The sequence below is a fragment of the Bubalus kerabau genome, chromosome 22 (assembly GCF_029407905.1).
Source record: "Bubalus kerabau isolate K-KA32 ecotype Philippines breed swamp buffalo chromosome 22, PCC_UOA_SB_1v2, whole genome shotgun sequence".
Classification (NCBI taxonomy): domain Eukaryota; kingdom Metazoa; phylum Chordata; class Mammalia; order Artiodactyla; family Bovidae; genus Bubalus; species Bubalus kerabau.
In genome coordinates, this window is record NC_073645.1 from 28,405,122 (window position 1) to 28,412,375 (window position 7,254).

The following is a 7,254-nucleotide window of genomic DNA, read 5'->3' on the forward strand; positions in this document are numbered from 1 at the left end:
CCTGTTTAGCAGCCTATGGCCTGCTGTCCTTGCTTCCCTCACTGGATTGAAGGAAGGCTTCTCAGCAGACAGCTACCAGGCTCCAGCTTCACACACCTTGCTGCTTGCCCTGCAAAGCATTTGGCTTTGTTCAGATGGCCAGAGAGCAAACATAAGCAGTGAGGATGCCTCATCCTGACACACACCAGATCCTGCCAAATTCTCTTGTCTGGTCCAATGTTACAGCCAAAGGGGACCAGATGTGGCCCAACAATTACCTCCCAAAGTACCTGCATCACCAGGTCCTTAAGCTTAGCTTCTTTACCATTAACTTGACAGTAGCAGAGTTAAATTGCTCTTTGCCTCTGTGTTTTCAGACCATATTATCATTATGAAATATCAGTTCATTCAAAGAGAAACCAATGGGATGTTGTATACAAAATAGGAGAGTCTCTGCCAGTGTTCAATTTATTCAGAGACTCAAAATCTCAAAAACAAAAACAAAAAACAAACAAAAAAACTTGACAGTACTGCTTTTAAATTATTTCAGACCTGGAGGGGTACAATGACATCATTAGAGTCTGGTTTCCCTATCTATAAATTGACAATAATGACATCTACCTCGAAGTGCTGGAACAGTGATCAAATAGAATGATTGGAGTGCTCATGTAGAGTTGTTAAGTCATGTCTGACTCTTTACAAACCCCATGAACTGTAGCCCTCCAGGCTTCTCTGTCCATAGGATTCTCCAGCAAGAATACTGGAGTAGGTTACCATTTGTTTCTCCAGGGGATCTTACTGACCCAGGGATCAAACCTACGTCTCCTGTTTGACAGCAGGGTTCTTTACCACTGAGCCATCAGGGAACCAATAATTGGAGTAAACACACCGGAAATAACTGGACCTTAGCAGAAAGTAATTGAATCTGAGAAGCTCTAGTTGTATTGTGCTAGATCCTTCTCCTCTGTCATTCCTGGCCTCAAGTTATAAAAGTTAATGACCAGTCTCTTGCCAAGAGCCATTCTGCTAGAGAAAGAACTCAGAATTCCTTGACATGTCATCATCCCCAGCTGAAAGGAAGAGATTTTTGGTTAAAATCCACTATTTACACCTTGATCCCTAAAGTCACTGCTTATTTTATTGCTTTTTGTTATTGATGTGAATGTAACTGATCTAATTTTACTTGGACTATATGGTGGGGACAAGAAATGGAAATTTCCAATCAGGACTGTCAGAAATGCCTCATAAAACTGAAGACTGGAGGTTTTCAGGTCCTGCGCCATGCTTAGACTTGCAGAATGCAATGATGCCCTGGAGAGAGCCACTCTACTGGAGGTAAACCATTTGGCCATGCTTGTTTATGGTTTTACTCCAACCTTTATAATATAACTTGCTTCTTATTTATATTCGCTTCGCATACAAAGCTTTTGTGATCTACATTTCTAGGTCCTGGTGTCCCTTGAAGCCTCTCTGAGGGTCACTGATTGAGTTTATCTCCATGCATTGAAAAATAATCAGATAAAACAATTATCTGTAAAAAACATACCTTTTATATAAATGGAGGTACCAAAGAAGTGATTTCTTGCCTTTGACTCTGGTCACAGCTTAAGAAGAGCTCTTTCAGAGAGTGAGCACAAGAGACAGATTCTTCCCAAAATGTCAGCAAAGATGGAAGAAAATAGATCATGACAGGCACACATGCCATCTGTCATTATGGCTTAGTTTCTGGGGAAAGGTGCTGTTTGCAGCCATTAGAAATGAGCTAGAGAAAGTGGGGCCTCCAGTGATTTGCTCCTGAGAAAGCATGTGGTCCAGTCCGTGAAGAACAGAAACTTCTGCTGAAATGTCTGTGGCAGAGAGTCCCATGTGCTGAAGACTGCTGGACTCCAGGAATTTCGCCACACCAAGAAAGCCCTGCTTCTCCTCCTGGAGCCTCTCCTAGAAGCCTCTTCTTACACAACAGGGTCTTTTCTTGCATATTCTCTTTTGCAAAGTGTTGTCGGCTATTAATTGGCACATGCCCTGGGTGCCTGCCATTTACCTCTACAAGGATTAAATCATGCTGCTGCAGCTGCTGGCCTACAACACCCCCTGAAAGGAGTTCAGGATGGAGGGCAGAAATGAGCTTGTCGGTGCTCTGGGAAAACCTGGCAGAACAGGTCTTCAGATAGTTAGATATTTTCAGGAGCTGGTTTTGTGAGCCCAATTCTTATACTGCCTCATATCTAGAAAAGCACTAAAATACTTCATGGTGATGACTGATCCTTGTGATGAGCAGAAAACCCCTGCAAAAAAAAATGTGTGCTTGAGTGCATGTCCTTCCCCTTTGCCAAAGTCATGTACATACTAACCTTCCCCTGTCTCTTTGGAGAAGTTTCTCAGAGGTATCTGAGATGCTGTCTCCCAGGCTAACATCCTCATTTGACCCCAAATAAAACTTAACTTACAACTTCCACGTTGAGAATTTTTTTTTTTAAGTTGCAGGGTTGTCACTGCCCATGGTCCAGGACTGGCTGCCATTAAGAGTGTGTTCAAGCATGGTGGGTATGAAGAGAAAGCAGGCCATGCAAAGGAAACAGAGACAGAACAGAATTGTTTTTCTTGTCACTAATCTGTCTTTCTTGGTTTCCAGCTACAATCACCCGGGCAGCACATAATTGTCTCCATAAACAACACACCTGGTCCTTGGAACGCCAGAATGGTTTTCTTACACTGACCTTCCAAAATCTTATGGTTCAATTAGAGAATTGCTGGGCTTCTTCCATTGGCAGCTGGGATATTCTGAGGGTGGGGTGCCAAGAGAAGAAGAGGAGAGAGATGAGGTGAGAGAAATAAAGTTAATCTTTGTCAATTACAAAGCTCTCCTTGACACATTCTCATTTCAACCTGTCAATTTCAGATTCTCCTCTGTGAGGGGAGAATACAGATGCTCCCCAGATTTCTAATCTATTTATAATGGTAACAAGACAACTCTAGGCAGCATGTGCTCATCACGAGCTAATCATCCTCTGCTACGCCTCATGCCTCCTAATTAGTGGCATGTTGGTTGCCTACTGATCAAGTCGGAGCCTCATTCAGGCGATAGGGAGGGCAGGTAGGGGGAGGAAAAGCTTCAAGTCCGGTGGAACTCAGATCTTGGTAGGCTTTTTAACAACTGGCAGGCTTCATACCTTCCTTTCAAAAGCATCCCTTTGAAAGAGGCAGCCATCATTTCCATGGGTGCTAACAGGTCTCCAAACCCGTGTCTCCTTACATTCTTGTAAGTATTCAATTTTCTTTAGCACTTTCTCAGGGGACAAAATGCTCTGATAATTTAAAGAGAGTTAATAGAGTGATGGAGAGGGATAATCCTGCCATCCGGAGGAAGGATGGTGGTAAAAACTGAGAAAGAATTAGCAAAGTAAATGGCATTTACACTAGGCATTAAATATGTTGGTCTTTGTTCACATTTTTCTGTATGTAGCATGTTCCTTTCCTTTCTTTCTCTAGCAAAGTGATAGCGCTCTAAAAGTTGAGGAAGTAGCAGAACAGGAGGATGAATGGGAATGAGGGAATGGTAGGAAATTGGCTAGAAAAACAACTAGGAAATAACAAAAAAGTCAGAAGTTTAGAAAAATGTTGACCTTATTTGCACAGGAGAGTTTGTATTTTCTATATGAACTTCAAATATTTTTGATGAGTGTATGTTCACTTCATAACTTAAAAAAATAAAGAAGAAAGTGCAAATCACATTAAATGTTTATAGAAGTTTTCAAGATCTAGTAGATTTCCAGGTATTTCACTAGAGTCCTTTTTAATACACTTTTAAAAAATCATAAGAGATTGTTCTTCAATACTGATCATTAAGCATAATTAAAGTAAGAACATTTATAGGTCAAAGATGCACAATAATTTCAAGAGACTTGTGGTAGCATAATATCTATGAGAGAATGGTTTATTGGTCTTTATAAATGGAAAAAGAAACTAATTACTTAGGTCTTTCACAATGAGTATTAAAAAGATACAGGAAATCATTACTCAAGATTCTTGGCAAAATAAATGGGCTCTTATTTTGCTCTGTGCTACTCTTTTGTCTTATTCCTTTCACAAAAGTAAAAAAAAAAACTTTTTTGTTGAGCAATTTTGCTGGCACCGTCCCATCTGTAAGTAATTTGCCGTTGTTAACAAATGTTGGAACCAAACAACACCAATTAAGGTTTTAAAAGGCTATCAAACATGGTGAGGGATTCTGCATGAACGGTGAGGTGAAGAACTCAGCTTGAGGGAGGCATTGCCTAGTGCTAGAAGACATTTTGAAAAGAAGGGAAACTTGGAGCAAATTTCTTCCTTGAGATTTAGCACCCAGCTGACCATCTGATACAAGGGTGACAGCTAGAGGTTCAGCATTGAAGCTATAGAAGCCATGGACCTGGATGCGGTGACCCACAGGAGACATCAAATGGAAGGTAAGCATGTTCAAACTAGCCCCAGCAGCTCTTTAAACAATTTTTCATTTATAGTATATGTTTTTTATGAGCATTTATCAGTGTATCACATAACTTCCCTTTGTTACAATGAAGTGAAAGTCACATCAAATATTTATAATGGTTTTCCAAACCTAGTGGATTTCTGAATTCTGAGCTCTCAGAATTCAGAGATCGTGTCCCACTGCAGACATGGCTAGGGCATTGCCTCCACATTTGGGGGCAGACTCATGATGCTATCAGAAGGATTTAGCCTTTGAAGGGCTTCCATGTTGGTTCAATTCCAGTTTCTGCCTTTCCTCCCTGTGTGGTCTTGGGTGAGATGCTTATCTTCCCAAGCCTCAATTTTCTCCTTTGTCTTATGAAGAAAATGAAATAGGACACATCTAGAGGGGCCTAAGTGAGCATACCCTCTGCCCTCACCCTTCTGTGCTTTCCTAGGACACATGGCATCTGGTCCCATCACTTCACGGCAAATAGATGGGGAAACTGTGGAAATAGTGACAGACTTTATTTTCTTAGGCTCCAAAATCACTGCAGATGGTGACTGCAGCCATGAAATTAAAAGATGTTTGCTCCTTGAAAGAAAAGTTATGACCAACCTAGACAGCATACTAAAAAAGCAGAGACATTACTTTGCCAACAGGGGTCCGTCTAGTCAAGGCTATGGTTTGTCCTGTGGTCATGTATGGATGTGAGAGTTGGACTGTGAAGAAAGCTGAGAACCAAAGAATTGATGCTTTTGAACTGTGGTGTTGGAGAAGACTTTTGAGAGTCCTTTGGACTTCAAGGAGATCCAACCAGTCCATTCTAAAGGAGATCAGTGCTGAATATTCATCGGGAGGACTGATGCTGAAGCTGAAACTCCAATACTTTGGCCAGTTGATGCGAAGAACTGACTCTTTTGTAAAGACCCTGATGCTGGGAAAGACTGAAGGCGGGAGGAGAAGGGGACGACAGAGGATGAGATGGTTGGATGGCATCACCAACTCAGTGGACATGAGTTTGAGTAAACTTCGGGAGTTGACGATGGACAGAGAGGCCTGGCATGCTGCAGTTCATGGGGTTGCAAAGAGTCAGACACGACTGAGCGACTGAACTGAGGACACCTGCACGTCAGGGTGCAAGGGGCTCCTTGCTAAGGTAGAAGCAGTGCAGGGAGGCTCAGACCCCCAAGGAGTGTTCCTCAGTCCCCTCGGCCATCGGGTCCCTGCTGCAGCCCATTCGTCAACCCAGAGCTGCCTCTCCTCCCTAGTGTAGGAAACAATGGAAAACAATGAGAAAAGACAGCCCCTGACCCCACACCCCACCTGTTCTTTTGTCCAGTCTCCGAAAAGAGCCAAGATAGCAATAATTTTGTAGAGGCAAACCGAGGGCTGGGACAGTGAAGGAGACGAGCAGCCCTGCCAGTGAGGAGGCTGGTGGGCTTTTGGAGGATGAATGCTGCATTTCAAATAGCAGCCCTGCCTGCCAGCTGAACAGCTCCTTCTCTTTATAAAAAATCTGAGTCCAAGCAAGGGCCTTCCAGGAGCCTATCATTAACTTTGTTATTATGGTTATTATCAACAATGTGCCAATTTTCCTGCATCTTTTAGGATCTTTCAATTATGGCATGCTGAGTTTTTTCCCTCCCCTTCTTTCTCCTGGCCTCTCCCCTCCCCCTCCGCCCTCCCTCCCTCCCTCTTCCCCAAATGCCAAGGTTTCTTTTCTTTCCTCCTCCTAAATTGTTCTCCTTAGAAAAGAATGGGAGTGACAGGGCTGAAAATTCAGCAGGATTTGGCATCTCTCTGACTGTGAAGAAAGAAATATTTGTATATTATTCAACGTCCTCCAAGTTATTCGTCAGAAGTTTCATTTTTCACTAAAGTCTTTTCCTTATCTTAAAGCCACTGACATGAATATATATCATAAAGTTAAAAAGATTGAATTACACTTCGCTGGCTACTGCTAAGATTCATGGACGCTCCAAGCCCCAGCTAGTCCCTGGGTGTACCAAGCTGCTGCATTTTACGTCTGCCTTTTTTTTTTTTTTTTTTTTTTTACTTGCTCAGCGAACACACACCAACAGGGTTTGTCTCTTCACTGTGGTATGAGAATGATGGAAAATACACTCAGCATTGCTCGATGAAAGACCTTTGCCAAAAAGGAGAACGTCTCTGTCATTTGAGTGTATTTCCCAGGGGCCCTGAGAAGTGCCTGAGCTGGGTTTAATGGGATATTTTGGAGCCCCAGGGCTGCCTGGGGGCCAAAGCCAGAATCTTGTGTGTGGGGTGGCTGGCCCTAGAGGAACTCTGGAAGCCCCCCCATTGTGGTGTAGGTTACCGTGCTGGTGGGTAAGCTTGTTTTCCGATGGCTGGGGAACCTGAGCAAGTAGCATCCTGGCGGTTCATCCATCCACCCACACCACTGTTACGAAGGATATTCCCACGGAACATCACCCAACTGGCTGTATTCCTCTCCTTAGGGCTGCTCTAACAGGTTATCATATACCAGGTAACCGAGGACAATGGAAATGGATTCCCTCACGGTTCTAGGGCCAGAAGTCCAAAATCAGAGTGTGGCAAAGTTTGGGCTCTTTCTGGAAACCCTGAAGAGAACTTCATCTCCTGTTTCTCTCCTGGATTCTGCTGCCTGCTGGCAATTCTTGGCATTCTTTGGCTTGTACCTGTATCTCACCAGTCTCTTCCTCCATCTTCACATGACTCATTTGTGTGTTCTCCTGTCTCATAAGAACATCTGTCATTGGATTTAGGGTCCATCTGATTAATCTAGGGTGATTAATCTCATCCAGAGATCCTTAAATTATATCTGC

The 7,254-nt window shown here is 43.1% G+C and overlaps 1 long non-coding RNA gene across 3 annotated transcripts; it reads right to left on the reverse strand.

Moving 5' to 3' along the window:
- Nucleotides 1-288: 288 nt before the first annotated feature.
- On the reverse strand, nucleotides 289-6,900 carry LOC129636943 (uncharacterized). 3 transcript variants are annotated; one of them, XR_008707227.1, is made up of 4 exons: nucleotides 5,753-6,900; nucleotides 2,658-2,760; nucleotides 2,427-2,492; nucleotides 289-2,264 (listed from the first exon to the last, which is right to left on the reverse strand). It is a non-coding gene; the product is annotated as an uncharacterized LOC129636943 (long non-coding RNA). The 3 variants fall into 3 exon arrangements; XR_008707225.1 differs by lacking the exon at nucleotides 5,753-6,900 and having other exon boundaries at nucleotides 2,427-2,488; nucleotides 2,658-2,800; XR_008707226.1 differs by lacking the exon at nucleotides 5,753-6,900 and having other exon boundaries at nucleotides 2,658-2,800.
- Between the last annotated feature and the right edge of the window lie 354 nt (nucleotides 6,901-7,254).